Raw genomic sequence first — 16,968 nt, 5'->3', positions numbered from 1 at the left:
CTCTTGAGGAATATCGCGTCATTCGATCATATACAATCTTAAAGACATACCCTTAAGAAAGATCACGCTGCACGGTCATATACACCGTTGTGGCCCATCGGAAAGATCTACTGCAAGGTAAAAAAAGTCTCCTATGTCGCTGCACTATTTCTTGTCTTCTTTGCCATCATGGAAGAATTATTGTAAGAGAAATATGCCTTTGAGTCATTTCTATAAATATTTTGGTGATTAGATGTCCAACACATGTTATTGTGATTAATATGTACTAAGTGGTTGAGAGATGCAAATCAAAGAATCAAGGTATAACTCTGGCCTTAGTGAATTGTTTTTGGTACTAACGTATTTCTCTAAGTGTTAGGAACCTTGTCAAATCAAATGAAATTGGAGTGAAGAAGTTTGGCTAAGTCCAGCCAAACTTGCACCAGCCTTCGGTGCACCGGACTGTCCGGTGTGCACTGGACAGTGTCTGGTGCACAGGCTGGTCCAGCAGCGAACTCGCTGCTCTCGGGAATCTACGAGGGCGCCGTGGCTAAAAATCATTGGACTGTCCGGTGGCTCCCCGGACTGTCCAGTGAGCCAACAGCGCTCGCGCCAACGGTCGGCTGCGCAATCAGCGGGCGACGCATGGCCCGAGCCAACGATCACCAGGCCACATCGGACTGTCCGGTGTGCTAAGGGGACCGAGGGCTCAATGGTCGGCTTCGCTAGAAAAGGAAAGAGATCGTGCACTGTTCATGTCCGGTGGTGCACCGGACTGTCCGGTGCGCCAACCGGTAGAAGGCAAGAATTGCCTACCAAATGGAGATCCAACGGCTCCTAGCTGCCTTGGGGCTATAAAAGGGACCCCTAGGTGCATGGAGCACTACACCAAGCCTCCATTGAACATCCTAAGAAGCCTAGACTCCGCAAACATGCATTCGGATCATCGTGACTAAGATTTGAGCACTAGTTGTATTGTGAACTTGTTGCACTGTTCTTGTGTGCTCTCTTCTTGACTTGTGTGTGTGGCATTGCTGCGATTCTAGCTCGTGCATGTCTTTCTTTCCCTCCCTTACTCTTGTGGTTTTATTGTGATCAACATTGTAAGGGTGAGAGGTTCCAACTTGTGGAGATTCCTCACAAAAGGAAACATCTACTAAGGAAGAAAATCGTGGTACTCAAGTTTGATCATTGGATCACTTGAAAGGGATTGAGTGCAATCCTTGACCGAAGGAGGTCACCACAACGTGGATTAGGCATTGGCCAAACCACAGGATAAAATCACCGTGTCTTTTGTGTCACCTTTTATAGTGATTGGTTTTTCTTCTTGAGTTCTCGTTGAATCACTTGTGCTATTGTTCCTAAGTTCAATACTCATTCTAAAGGAACAATCAAGTGAAGAGTTCTCGCTATAACACCTTGGTTTGATTTCACTAACATTTAATAAACCAAGTTTGTGCTATTTAGTGTTGAATTTTACAGGATCACCTATTCATCCTCCCTCTAGGTGCTCTCAATTGGTATCAAAGTTGTACTCTTCATTAAGGGACTAACCGCCAAAAGAGATGGATCCTAAAGGCAAGGGGATGGTGATCAACGACAAGGAGAAGGAAACCCTCTACGAGCCAAAAGACGACAAGCCCACTGACTCAGGCTCGAGTCACTGGAAGAGGGATGGAAAGAAGAAGAGGCGCATTAAGAAGATCATCTACTACGACAGTGACGTCTCCTCTACTTCACCAAAGGATGACGACGACGAAGACTCTTCGTTGAAAAAGAAAACGATTAATCAAAACTATTCTTTTAATTATTCTCGCATCCATTATAACTTGAATGCTCATTTACTATCTATTCCACTTAGAAAACCCCCACACTTTGATGGAGAGGATTATTCATTTTGGAGTCATATAATATGTAGTCATTTATTTCCCTCAATCCTAGTATCTGGGAGATTGTTGAAAATGGAATGCATTTCGACAGCACTGATAATCCTGTATTTATAAATAAGCAAATACATAAAAATGCCAATCTACTACTGTTTTGCTAGCATCTCTATGCAGGGATGAATATAACAAAGTGAGCGGCTTGGACAATGCCAAGCAAATATGGGATACCCTCAAAATCTCTCATGAGGGTAATGATGCCACCATGATCACCAAGATGGAACTGGTGGAAGGCGAGCTGGGGAGATTCACCATGATAAGGGGAGAGGAGCCAACACAAACGTACAACAGGCTCAAAACCCTTGTCAACAAAATTCGAAGCTATGAAAGTACAAGATGGACGGATCATGACGTCGTCCGACTCATGCTAAGGTCATTCACCGTTATTGATCCTCATCTTGTAAATCTTATTCGTGAGAACCCCAGGTACACCAAGATGACGCCCGAGGAAATTCTCAGAAAATTCGTGAGCGAGCACATGATGGTGAAAGAAGAGAGGTATGTGGACGATGCCTTAAACGGGCCACTTCCTCTACACGAGCCGCAACCCGTTGCTCTCAAAGCAACCAGCAGCAAGGAGGCGCTACCTAGCAAGGTAGCACAAGTGGAGGCTGCCGACTCAACGAGGACGAAATGACACTCATCATCAAGTGCTTCAAGATTGCCTTGAAGGGACGCAAGGAGTACCCTAACAAGAACAAATCGAGGGGAAAGCGCTCCTGCTTCAAATGTGGTAAGTCTGGTTATTTCATAGCATAATCTCCCAATAATAACAATGACCAGGCACAAGAAAATTATGGGAAGAAGGAAAGGAAGAAGAACTACAGGAAGGCGAAGGGCGAGGCGCACATTGGAAAAGAGTGGGACTCCGACTGTTCTTCATCCAACTCTGATGATGAAGGACTAGCTACCTCGGCCTTCAACAAGTCTTCCCTCTTCCCCAACGAACGACACACATGCCTCATGACTAAGGAGAAGAAGGTATGTATACAAGATACACCTAAGTACACTTCTTCTAGTGATGAGGAATTCTCTGATGATGAAATAGATTATAGTGATCTTTTAAAAGGATTAGATAGATCTAAGGTAGACAAAATAAATGAATTGATTGATGCTCTTAATGAAATAGATAAGCTACTAAAAAAACAAGAAGATATTCTCTATGAGGAACATGATAAGTTTATTAGTGTTGAAAAATCTCTTGCACTAGAAGTTAAGAAAAATGAACTGTTGTTTTCTGAGTTGTCTACCTGTCATGATTCTATTTCTAGTCTAAAAAATTTGAATGTTGATTTAAATACTAAACTAGAAAAAGTTAATGTGGCTAGTTCATGTGTAGAGCATGTTGTAATCTGCAATAGGTGTAAAGATTTTGATATTGATGCTTGTAATGAACATGTCGCTACTATTCTTAAATTAAACAATGATGTTGTAAGTCTTAATGCTCAACTTAAGACTTGCAAGGATAACTATGAGAAACTAAAATTTGCTAGGGATGCCTACACCATTGGTAGACACACCTCAATTAAGGATGGACTTGGTTTCCAAAAGGAGACCAAGAACTTTACAAGCCATAGGACTTCCAATCTCAACAAGGAGAAAGAGAAGGCTCATATGGCTAGTAGCTCTCAAAAGAACCATGCCTATCTTTATAAGAAAGTTCCTAATGTTACTCATCATGATAAGTGTCATAATCATTCTGTTTTTCCTTTATGTCATGATGATGTATTTAGTTCGCATGCGATGTTTGCAACTAGCTCCTCTTATGCTCATGGTAGAAATAGGCCTAGGCGTAATCATGTGTCTAGGAAAGTATCCACTGGTCCAACTGCTATTTATCATACATGTGATGCCTCATTTGTACTATCATGTAAAAATGCTAAAGTAGTTGCTAGAAAGTTGGGATCTAAATGCAAGAGAGACAAAACTTGCATTTGGGTTCCAAAATATGTTGTAACTAACCTTGTAGAACCCAACAAGAGTTGAGTACCTAAAACCCAAGCTTAATTACCTTGCAGGTTTATGCATCCGGGGGCTCAAGCTGGATTATTGATAGCGGATGCACAAACCACATGACGGGGGAAAAGAAAATGTTTACCTCCTACGTTAAGAACAAGGATTCCCAAGACACTATCATGTTTGGAGATGGGAACCAAGGCAGGGTCAAAGGCTTAGGCAAAATAGCCATCACAACCGAGCATTCAATCTCTAATGTGTTTCTAGTAGAATCGCTCAGGTACAATTTGTTGTCTGTAAGCCAATTTTGTCATATGGGTTATAATTGTTTATTTACAAATATTGATGTATCTGTCTTTTGAAGAAGTGATGGTTCATTAGCTTTTAAGGGTGTATTAGACGGCATGCTCTACTTAGTTGATTTCTCAAAAGAGAATGCCGATCTAGATGCATGCTTAATTGCTAAGACTAATATGGGCTGGCTTTGGCACCGCCGTCTAGCACATGTTGGAATGAAGAACCTTCATAAGCTTCTAAAGGGAGAACATGTGTTAGGACTAACCGATGTCAGTTTTGAGAAAGACAGACCTTGTATAGCGTGCCAAGCAGGGAAGCAGGTGGGAAGTACTCATCAAAGCAAGAATGTGATGACAACATCAAGACCACTGGAACTCCTACACATGGATGTCTTCGGGTCTGTTTCCTATCTCAGCATCGGGGGAAGTAAGTATGGTCTTGTTATTGTAGATGTTTTTTCCCGCTTCACTTGGGTTTTCTTTTTGCAGGATAAATCTGAGACCCAAAGAACCCTAAAGCGCTTCTTAAGGATAGCTCAAAATGAATTTGAGCTAAAAGTGAAAAAGATAAGGAGCGACAATGGATCGGAATTCAAGAACCTTCAAATCGAAGATTATCTTGAGGAGGAAGGAATCAAGCACGAGTTCTCCGCTCCCTACACACCACAACAAAATGGTGTAGTACAAAGGAAGAACAGGACACTAATTGACACGGCGAGGACTATGCTTGGAGAATACAAGACGCCAGAGCGGTTTTGGTCAGAAGGTGTGAATACAGCCTGCCATGCCGTATACCAGCTCTATCTGCATCGCCTCCTCAAGAGGACCTCATACGAACTCCTAACTGTCAACAAACCCAATATTTCATATTTTCATGTATTTGGGAGCAAATGTTACATTTTGGTAAAGAAAGGTAGGCATTTGAAGTTTGCTCCCAAAGCTGTAGAAGGGTTTTTACTAGGGTATGACTCAAATACAAAAGAGTATAGGGTCTTCAACAAATCATCAGGATTAGTCGAAGTCTCTAGCGATGTTGTATTTGATGAGACTAATGGCTCTCCAACAGAGCAAGTTGATCTTGATGATATAGATGAGGATGAGGTTCTGATGGCCGCAATGCGAACAATGGCAATAGGTGATGTGCGACCATAGGAACCACAAGAACAAGATCAACCTTCTTCCTCTACATTGGTGCATCCCCCAACTCAAGATGAGGTGCAGGCAACTCAAGATGAAGGGCTGGATCTAGGGGGAGCACATGAAGAACATGATAAGGAGGAAGAAGCATCATGAGTTCCTTCAACTCAAGTCCGGACTTCAACTCAAGTTCGGACGACGATTCAAAGAAATCATCCAGTGGATCAGATTCTGGGTGATATCAGCAAGGGAGTAACAACTCGCTCACGTTTAGCTAATTTTTGTGAGCATTACTCGTTTGTTTGTTCTATTGAGCCTTTCAGGGTAGAAGAAGTCTTGCAGGATTCGGACTGGGTGTTGGCCATGCAGGAAGAGCTCAACAACTTCAAAAGAAATGAAGTTTGGAGCCTGGTGTCACATCCAAAGCAAAACGTTGTGGGAACCAAGTGGGTGTTCCGCAACAAGCAAGAAGAACACGACGTGGTAACAAGAAACAAGGCTCGACTTGTGGCAAAAGGTTATGCCCAAGTCGCAGGTTTGGATTTTGAGGAGACTTTCACTCTTGTGGCTAGGCTAGAATCAATTCGAATTTTATTGGCTTATGCTTGTTGGGGGCCTTCGGCTTCTGAAGGTCCTCAAAAACATGATTTAACAATGTTTCTGGAGTATAATACATGAACAGGTACCTTCGGACTTGGATCAAAATCACAATGTGAAGAAGTACAAGGAATACGAAGGATAGCGCAGGGCCGAAGCTATGCGCAGAGTAGCTTCGGCATGATAGCAGAAAAGGAAACCGACTTAAAGATGAAAAGGCTATTTAGACCTCGATGGATTTCCATAGAGTTATTAGCAAATGCAAAGGGCATGGGTGTAATTTTACATGGGCTGCGTCCCGTGCCTATAAATAGATGAACAGTGCTCCCATACCATTCACGCGGACTTGGTATTTGCTTTTGCGTCACGCTTGTACTTTTACCTTCTTTTGAGCCGAAGGTACATTTGTAATTTGATATCATTTCTATTTTTCCATGGTAATAAAATAGAAATGATCTGATAATAATACATGACTGTTTACATTATCTTTTATGTTTTATATGATTCTTTCTTCATTATTATATGTTGTGTTGATAAAGGTATGTCTTTTATTACCTTCGTCCGAAAATTATTATATCCTAAGGGAAATAATGCTTTGGAGGACGAAGGACTTTAACGTTTAATATTCTCTGTGTTGCCTTGTTCTTAACTCATAGCATTTGAGAACAAGTCCCCAACATTGGCGCCCACCTCCGGTGAATCCTTTTCGACCACCTTTGGCAAGCATTGACCTTCGTCATGCCACCGAAGAAAGCTTCAACGACAGGGGCTGCTGCTCTGCAGCCACTGGACCCAAATCAGGAGACCCTTTCTCTTCGAGAGGCCCGAAGCCAGAAGAGGAAGGCCACCAGTCCAACGCTCTAGGAGGACGAGTTGGACCAAGAGATTAGGAATATGGAGATGCTTCATCAGCAAGTGCAAAAGAAGAAGGAAAAGTTGGCTCGGCTAGCTGACCTACAAAGGCAGATTGACAAAGCCACTGAAGAAGTACGTCATCTTACTCAAGATGAGCAAAACTGAAGACCCCAGCACAGAGAGCTGCATCAAGAGGGCTTCTACAACGAGGATGAATGGTATGAAGATTTCCATCATGGAAATTTTGCTTTTGATGATGCTTCTCCTCTGTCAGCAGAACTGCAGGCTACACCTTCGCCCCCGTCTTACAAGCCACCCCAGCTCCCCATGTATGACGGGCACTCAGATCTGAAGCAGTTTCTAATGAGCTACGAAGCAACCATATCTTCATATGGTGGCAATACCGCAATCATGGCGAAATCTTTCGTCATGGCAGTCAAGAATGTTGCGCAAACCTGATACTCTTCTCTTCGGCCAGGAACAATCACATCATGGCAGAAGCTGAAGGACATGCTGATCACCAGTTTCCAAGGGTTTCAGACGAAGCCGGTCACCGCTCAAGCTTTGTTCCAGTGCACCCAAGATCACGAAGAATACCTTCAGGCGTATGTCCGAAGGTTCTTGCGTCTAAGGGCACAAGCGCCAACGGTGCCCAATGAAATTGTCATTGAGGCCATGATCAAGGGGCTTCGGCCAGGACCTACGGCCCAATACTTCGCCAGGAAACCCCCTCAGACCCTGGAGAAGCTGCTCCAAAAGATGGATGAATACATCCGCTCTGATAATGACTTTCGTCAGAGAAGGGAGGAAGCTTACAGGTTCTCCGAAATGACCAGGGGCTTCGGAGGGAAAATCCACCCAAGACACGTCAGATCAATCCACTCCACTCAGAATGACGACAGAGGAAGTCAGCAACAGAGGCCGCAATATTCCTCCCAGGCTTCGGGACAGCAACAAAGCTATCCTCGGCCCCCAGCTCCAAGGGGCAGAGGCGCCAAGGGCTTCGGTAGAAGGTTTGGGGATCTGCCCAGGAAAATTTATTGTCTATTTTGTGGTGAGGACAAGGGCCATACTACAAGGATGTGCCATGTCACCATCCAGAAACAGAAGGAGATAGCAGAAGCTGCAGCCCAACAGAACTAGCCGAAGCAAGTTATGCATACTGCTTCGTATCATTCACCGTACATCCCAGAGTATGTGGGTAACCATCCTGCAGTTTCTGTTGCTTCGGCAAGCCAACCTCAGGCATCTTGGCAACAGCCTCCACCTCCACCACCAATGCAACGAGGCCAGTGCCAGAAGGGAGCCAACACACTCACCAGCAACGAGACTTCAGAGAGGAGTCCGAAGCTCACACAGTCAACAGTACTGTGCCAGAATCGAAGCACATCTACTAGAAGATATCCTACCTCTGCAACAGTTTTTGCATTCGTCATCATTTTCTTTTTAATAAGGAGCAATCATTGAAAGCCTAGTTCTTTTGTTGTTTTCAAAATCTTGTAATATCTTCGTTATTATCATCATATAATATACCTTCGTCACAGACTCACGAAGTTCCAAAAGTCGGTGAAGCACAAAAATTGTTCTCAAGAGAATGCGGGGTTCACAATCATATTACAAGTTTTGCCGAAGCAACAAAAAGTCGTTCTAAGGAACGCAGCGTAAGTTTTGCCGAAGCAACAAAAAGTCGTTCTAAGGAACGCAGCGTAAGTTTGCCGAAGCAACAAAAAGTCGTTCCTAAGGGAGCGCAGCGTAAGTTTTCTGCTCAAAAGTCGTTCCAAAAGGGAATGCAGAGCTTACAGCGAAAAATAAACGCTGATTCCACCGAAATATAAGGCGAAGCGCGAAAAGTCAACGCGAATACCGCCGAAATAGAAGGCGAAGAAGTTCAAAAAATGTTCCTAAGGGAATGCAGAACTTACAGCGAAAAGTCAACGCTGATACACTGAAAAATAAGCGGTGAAGCCGAAAAATAAACGACAAAGAGATTGTGTATTCTACTGTGGGAATGTGTGTGTATCTTCGGCACAAATATCATTTTGCATAGCATAACATCATCATATCATTCGCACAACATGACATCATACATCATATTGCATCAATGGCACAAGAAGGGGATGCAATGTCGATCTTCGGAAATTGTTTCGAAAAAGTTGTGCCAAGGCACAAAATGTTTTGAAGAAGTACAGCTTCATCAACTCTAATATGAAAGGCGATCTATTGCTTACGAAGCATAAGGTTTCTACGGAATACGGATATTCTTCACGAAGCATGAAAAGAAGGGAAGGTGTTTTTTCGCCGAAGGCTCAAAAACGGTATGTACATAAAGTTTCATGCATCGTAAAGAATTGAGTTACAAACAACTTATATATTACATTCAAAATTATAAAATATTACACACAATTTGTTCAGCAAATATTACATTCCAAATGTTTTTACAATAAAAGCTATTCTTCTTTTAAAACTGCTTCCGCAGCTTCGTTTAACAGTTGAGTAACAGCTTCGTCCAAAATAGCTTCGGCCATTTTAGTGAGTTCATCTTCTTTCTTTGCTTCGGGGTCAGCCAATGACTCGACGGGCTCTGGGGGAGGAGATAGTGCCGCTGCGATAAAAAACATAAATAAGTTCGAAGACGCAAAAATAAAACATAAAGTTAAAAGCAATTAGGCAATACCTATCCGCCTTTCGAGTTCTGCAGCCTTTTCAGCTGCCTCTACTGCTTTTCTTGCATCGTGAGAATCTTTTTCGCTCTTTTTTATTATCTCGTGGGCCATCCCTCGACCGCCATTCTTCCATATGTCAGTAAAGAATTTTCCGCCGACTAAGCTCGCTTCAGCCGAGGGGTCCTTCGTGTCATCAATAGATAAGGTAGCTTCAGCTTGGGCCAAAGATTTCACATCCTCGCAACCTGACTTCTCCAAAATAGCTCCAATTCCTCTGGCACCTGAGAAGGCGCAGACATCCCCATGACCGCTCAAAATTTCCTCAAAAGCTTCGACCTCGTTGCTGATCCAGTCAATTGGGCCCTCAGGATCGCCTCTTACGAAGTTATCCTCGCTGGAGTATGCGCCAACATTGGCGAAGCTAGTTTTTATTTTTCCCACACATTATATGGATTTTTCATAGCACTTTTCTTTTGAAGAGCGAAGTTCTACAACCGTTTTCTCCCAATAATTTTTCCAATAGTTACTGGCATCTTGGTCAGCTTCGGTGATAGCACATTTTAAATTTGCTTCAGCCAACTATTTCCGAAGATCTTCAATTTCGCATTTCTGGGCTTCAGCTTGGGCTTTGGAAGTAGCTTCGTCTTCTTTTATTTTATTCACCAATGAGTTTAATATTTTATCTTTTTCAAGACCTTCGTTCCTTAGTTCAATTACTTCGGAACGAAGGTTGTTTAAAGCTATAGTACATCCATCGTCTTTAGCACTTTTTTGCGCCCTCTGGGCGTTGCTGAGAATAAGGCCCTGCAAAAGGAGTGCGGTATTAAGTATAAGCAAACGGAAAAATTTTGTTTTTAAGTACAAAAATCTCATTCTCTCACCTTTAAGCTGTTGTATGCTAAGCTGTCGGCCAATTCATCTTTTGATAGCACCGAGAGCCCGTCTTCTAGTGTCGGAAATCCGAAGCTTTTGCCCATCTCCCGGCAGACAGAGATCTCCTTGCTGTCTGGGAGACAATACAAGAAATCTTCTTCTCCGCTGTCGTTGAATATCAGTGCCCCCTTTGGATATTTCAATTTTTTGGCATAATATTGAGCTTCTCGCTTTTCTTCTTCAGATAACCTTTTCCCGAAGCATGTCGTACAATATAATCGAGAGCTTCGAAAGATGCTTCAGGAATAGGAATGGCAGTTTTTTCAGACAGAATTTGTTCTGCAGTTTCTTTTTCCTTTTCTTCTCCGATTTCCAAGGATTTCTCCCTGACGGGCTCTGAAGGCCCAGCTTCGGTCTCGGCCTGGCTCTTGGCAGCTTCGGTTTCGAACAGTTTTGCCTCAATTTGTGTTTTTGAAGCTTCGGCAGTCTTCTTCGGAGTAGAGCTTGAAGTTATTATCGTTTCAAGCACATCTAGCACGTTGACCATTCTTTTCCTCTTGGGGTCGTTGTAAGGTCTTTTTGCGCCTTCGGCACTGTCACCTCTGCCGAAGGACTTAAAACTTCTAATATTTTTGTTCTTTCGACCTCTGCCTCTCCAATATTAATGGCCTTTGGCTCACCTGGTTTGGCTGATGATGCCTTCGGCATTGCAACCGGCTCTTCAGTTTTCCGTGTAACCGCAGGTTCTTTGGCTTCAGTCACCGAAGAGGACTCACCGCCAAATTCGGGCACTGTGGCCGGTTCAATGAAGCGCGGTCGGTGAGTAAGGACCTTCACCTTTTTCCTCTTCGGCGCAGGCTCGCTTGGAGCACTTGAAGCATCATCTTTCCCGGAAGTTGCACTTTTTCTTTTTTGCCCCTGTGACGGGTAGCGGTAGTTAGGATACATGAATCCGATGGCATCAAAAACTCTATTTAGTCTCTTCTTTTTCCGGCTTCCGAAGGCCTCAGATAACACATTATCTTCCGCTCTGGTGTATGGCCCAAGCACTTCATCACTTGTAGCTTCGACACACTTCAGCCAATCATCGTCTGGTTCGACAAATTGGTCTCTAAACCTGAAGGTATACTTTAGTCGAACCAGACCACCTTTGTGGGGGTTGCTGATGGTTTCTTTTGGCATCTCCTAGTTGACTACCAATGGCCATATCCTGTAGGCCACGTGCTCTTGGACTAAGTCCCTTGTCCCGATGAAAGAGCAGACTATGCCGAAGGCCTTTCGGCATTCCTCGACTCCTTCATCAATTTCCACCTTCAGTTTACGGAGGCCGAAGTGTTGCCAGATAGGGCGCATAATGATCCTTTTAATATCCTCTCGTGCCTTTAAATTATTTTTCACATAGAACCATTCTTTCATCCAGTCTCCGGGCCATCTCTTACGAAAGGTTGGCATGGGGCAGCTTGACCCAGAGCGAGCAACGAAGCTATAGCAGCCAAAATTGTTATGATACTGCTCTTTACCCCAGGGTTTTGTCTCATATAATAGTTCGTGCATACTGCAGAAACTTTTCGCATTTGGCTCCAAACCCTGGCTCCTCACGGCCCAGACGAAGATTCCCATTCTTATGATTGCTTCGGGAGTAATTTGATGAAGGTAAACCTGATATATCTTTAAAACTTCAACCACAAAGTTGCTTAGGGGGAACCGAAGCCCGGCCTTGAAGAAGCTTCGGAAGATCACGACTTCATTCTCTTCGGGAGCAGGAGAAGTCCTGTCTCTGTTGTCAGCCCTCACGATAGACACATCTCGAAAATATCTTCCCCTCATATTGTCGAGATGACTCTGTTTAATAGTTGATTTTTCGAAAACTATATGACTTGGTCGCTAGGGTCGATCTTCGGAGTCTTCGCCACCACTTTCCACATCATAACTATCACTATCACCGGTGTCTTCAGATAAACCTTCTAAAATCTCCCTAGTAATCTTCTCTGTGTTTGTCTTTGCTACTGATTCAAGAAAGCCAAGATTCTTCTCCTCAGAAAGGCTCAACTTCGTTTCAGCAACAACTTTTTTATCTTCAGACATCTTCGGAAATGCTGAAAAAGTGCTCTCAAAGCCGAAGCTCAGGAAATTTAAAGAACCAAGCAAGCGTTGGTGTGCAAGAGCTAAAAATTGGGAAAGCTAGAGCAGATGGTAAGAAAGCGTGCCAAATGAGCTCGTGGTGTGCTCTTATTTATACGCCTGGTACGTTGAAAACAGGGGGGCCGCTTGTCATTGACTGTTGCTATTCTAGCAAAGGAAAGGTGTTTTTTCGTACCTTCGGCTTAAGGCCTTCGTCCATATCGCAATCTGAATTTATTATTCTAACAAATTAATATTGCGAGGGGCTACTGTTGGGGGCCTTCAGCTTCCGAAGGTCCTCAAAAACATGATTTAACAATGTTTCTGGAGTATAATACATGAATAGGTACCTTCGGACTTGGATCAAAATCACAGTGTGAAGAAGTACAAGGAATACGAAGGATAGCGCAGGGCCGAAGCTATGCGCAGAGTAGCTTCGGCATGATAGCAGAAAAGGAAACCGACTTAAAGATGAAAAGGCTATTTAGACCTCGATGGATTTCCATAGAGTTATTAGCAAATGCAAAGGGCATGGGTGTAATTTTACATGGGCTGCGTCCCGTGCCTATAAATAGATGAACAGTGCTCCCATACCATTCACGCGGACTTGGTATTTGCTTTTGCGTCACGCTTGTACTTTTACCTTCTTTCGAGCCGAAGGTACATTTGTAATTTGATATCATTTCTATTTTTCCATGGTAATAAAATAGAAATGAGCTGATAATAATACATGACTGTTTACATTATCTTTTATGTTTTATATGATTCTTTCTTCATTATTATATGTTGTGTTGATAAAGGTATGTCTTTTATTACATTCGTCCGAAAATCATTATATCCTAAGGGAAATAATGCTTCGGAGGACGAAGGACTTTAACGTTTAACATTCTCTGTGTTGCCTTGTTCTTAACTCATAGCATTTGAGAACAAGTCCCCAACAATGTTGCTCACCACTCTTTTAAGCTTTTTCAAATGGACGTGAAGAGCGCCTTCCTCAATGGACCAATCAAGGAGGAGGTATACATAGAACAACCCCCTGGCTTTGAGGATGACAGGTATCCCGACCATGTCTACAAGCTCTCTAAGGCTCTCTATGGACTTAAGCAAGCCTTAAGAGCATGGTATGAATGCCTTAGAGATTTCCTTATTACTAATGCTTTCAAGGTTGGGAAAGTTGATCCTACTCTCTTCACTAAGACTTGCAATGGTGATCTTTTTGTATGCCAAATATATGTCGATGACATTATATTTGGTTCTACTAATCAAAAGTCTTGTGAGGAGTTTAGCAGGGTGATGTTGCAAAAGTTTCAGATGTCAATGATGGGTGAGTTGAACTACTTCCTTGGATTTCAAGTGAAGCAACTCAAGGAAGGAACCTTCATCTCCCAAACGAAGTACACTCAAGATTTGCTCAAGAGGTTTGGGATGAAGGATGCAAAGCCCACAAAGACATCGATGGGAACAAACGAACATCTTGACCTCAATAAAGGAGGTAAGTCCGTTGATCAAAAGGCATACCGGTCTATGATAGGATCTTTGCTTTATCTTTGCGCTAGTAGACCGAATATTATGCTAAGTGTATGTCTGTGTGCTAGATTTCAATCCGACCCCAAGGAGTGTCACCTTTTGGTCGTTAAGTGAATTCTTAGATATTTAATTTCTACGCCTTGCTTCGGGATCTGGTATCCAAAGGGTTCTACCTTTGAATTAATTGGATACTCGGATTCTGACTATGCCGGGTGCAAGGTTGATAGGAAGAGTACATCAGGGACTTGTCAGTTTCTAGGAAGGTCCCTGGTGTCCTAGAGCTCTAACAAACAAACTTCTGTTGCCCTATCCACCACTGAGGCCGAGTACGTTGCCGCAGGATAGTGTTGTGCGCAACTACTTTGGATGAGGCAAACCCTCCGGGACTTTGGCTACAATCTGAGCGAAGTCCCACTCCTATCTTACAATGAGAGTGCGATCCGCTTGGCGGATAATCCTATTGAACATAGCTGCACTAAGCACATAGACATCCGACACCACTTCTTGAGAGACCACCAGCAAAGGGGAGATATCGATAATTATCATATTAGCACCGAGAACAAGCTAGCCGATATCTTCACCAAGCCTTTAGATGAGAAAAGGTTTTGCAAGTTGCGTAGTGAGCTAAATGTCTTAGATTCACGTAACTTGGATTGATCTACAACATACATGTGTTCTATGCATTTGATCATGTTACTTTAAGCATTCATGTCTTTAATTATTTTCGGTGCTCAAGTTGTACAAGTCATCCCTGGACCTCACAAGTCCCTATGCAAATGATGCACATGTTTAGGGGGAGGATGTGCTACAACTTGACTCCCTTGAAACTAACTTATTTGTTGAGTACTCTTGAAATAGTCTCAAAGGTGTATTGAAAGGGAAAAGTGAACTTGGACAAAGAAAGGGCTTCCACTACATTCCGGTATTAATGTATCTTGTTCCAAGCTCATTCTTATATTGTCATTGCCTTTTGCGCTTATTTGACATTTTGGTGAGGCAATAGGGATAAAAGGGCCAAAAGTTCTCCTGTTTTGGTGCTTAATGCCAAAGGGGGAGAAATTGAGGCCAAAGAAAATGGATTAGCCAACCACTTGTGAATTTCAAAAATTGTAGAGTTAGAATCTTTGTGTTTGATCAAAACCCTCTTATTGCAAAAATTATACTCTTATGGGGGAGAATTTTGATTATGGGAAAAAGGGGGAGTGGAGTTTGTGACATATGATCAAAGTTACTCTTGAAAGATCTCTTGATTTGTCAAAACGAATGTTTTTGATATAGAGATAGGAAAAAGAATTTGTCTTGTGATCCAAGTGGCGGCAAAAGTGATCCAAATATGCCAAATCCTATGTGAGTTAAACTAGTCTTCAATTTGCACTCTTTAGCTTCTCTTTAAAAATGTTGTTGCATTTTGAGTTGCTTTTAATGTGTTGGCATAAATCACCAAAAAGGGAGAGATTGAAAGGGAAATGTGCCTTTGGGCCATTTCTATTAATGTTTTGGTGATTAGATGTCCAACACATGTTATTGTGATTAATATGTACTAAGTGGTTGAGAGATGCAAATCAAAGAATCATGGTATGACTCTGGCCTTAGTGAATTATTTTTGGTACTAATGTTTTTCTCTAAGTGCTAGGAACCTTGTCAAGTCAAATGAAATTGGATTGAAGAAGTTTGGCTAAGTCCAGCCAAACTTGCACGAGCCTTCGGTGCACCAGACTGTCTGGTGTGCACTGGACAGTGTCCGGTGCGTAGGCTGGCCCAGCAGCAAACTTGCTGCTCTCGGGAATCAGCGAGGGCGCCGTTGCTAAAAATCACCGGACTGTCTGGTGGCTCTCCGGACTGTCCGGTGAACCAACAGCGCTCGCGCCAACTGTCAGCAGCGCAATCAGCAGACGACGCGTGGCCCGAGCCAACGGTCACCAGGCCGCACCGGACTGTCCGGTGTGCCAAGGGGACCGAGGGCTCAACGGTCGGCTTCACCAAAAAAGGAAAGAGATCATGCACTGTTCATGTCCGAAGGTGCACTGGACTGTTCGGTGCGTCAACCGGCAGAAGGCAAGAATTGCCTACCAAATGGAGATCCAATGGTTCCTAGCTGCCTTGGGGCTATAAAAGGGACCCCTAGGCGCATGGAGCACTACATCAAGCCTCCATTGAACATCCTAAGACGCCTAGATTCTGCAAACACGCATTCGGATCATCGTGACTGAGACTTGAGCACTAGTTTTATTGTGAACTTGTTGCACTGTTCTCGTGTGCTCTCTTCTTGACTTGTGTGTGTGTGTCATTGCTGCGATTCTAGCTCGTGCGTGTGTTTATTTCCCTCCCTTACTCTTGTGGTTTTATTGTGATCAACATTGTAAGGGTGAGAGCCTCCAACTTGTGGAGATTCCTCACAAAAGGGAAACATCTACTAAGGAATAAAACCGTGGTACTCAAGTTTGATCATTGGATCACTTGAGAGGGATTGAGTGCAGTCCTTGACCGAAGGAGGTCACCACAACGTGGAGTAGGCATTGGCCGAACCACGGGATAAAATCGTCGTGTCCTTTGTGTCACCTTTTATTATGATTTTTTTCTTCTTGAGTTCTCGTTGAATCACTTGTGCTATTGTTCCTAAGTTCAATACTCATTCTAAAGAAACAATCAAGTGAAGAGTTCTCGCTATAGCACCTTGGTTTGATTTCACTAACATTTAATAAACCAAGTTTGTGCTATTTAGTGTTTAATTTTACAGGATCACCTATTCACCCCCCTCTAGGTGCTCTCAATTATGTTCTTCGACTTGTGTTGTCGATACGAAATCAGGAACAAGTGATAAAGTCGACATCATGCCAAAAATAATTATACTCCACACACATGTATAAATTATCGTGAATATATGCGATAAGTTGTACGTGGAAATCAAAATTTTATGTTAAATAATGTTCAAAAAAATATTTGCGCGCTCCATCCGTCACACCCGGGCCTTAAGGGATAAAGTCGGTTGCATCTCATACATGCGCCAAAGAAGACAACATA

The sequence above is a fragment of the Zea mays genome, chromosome 1 (assembly GCF_902167145.1).
Source record: "Zea mays cultivar B73 chromosome 1, Zm-B73-REFERENCE-NAM-5.0, whole genome shotgun sequence".
NCBI classification, from domain to species: Eukaryota; Viridiplantae; Streptophyta; class Magnoliopsida; order Poales; family Poaceae; genus Zea; species Zea mays.
Note: the sequence above shows the minus strand (reverse complement) of the source record.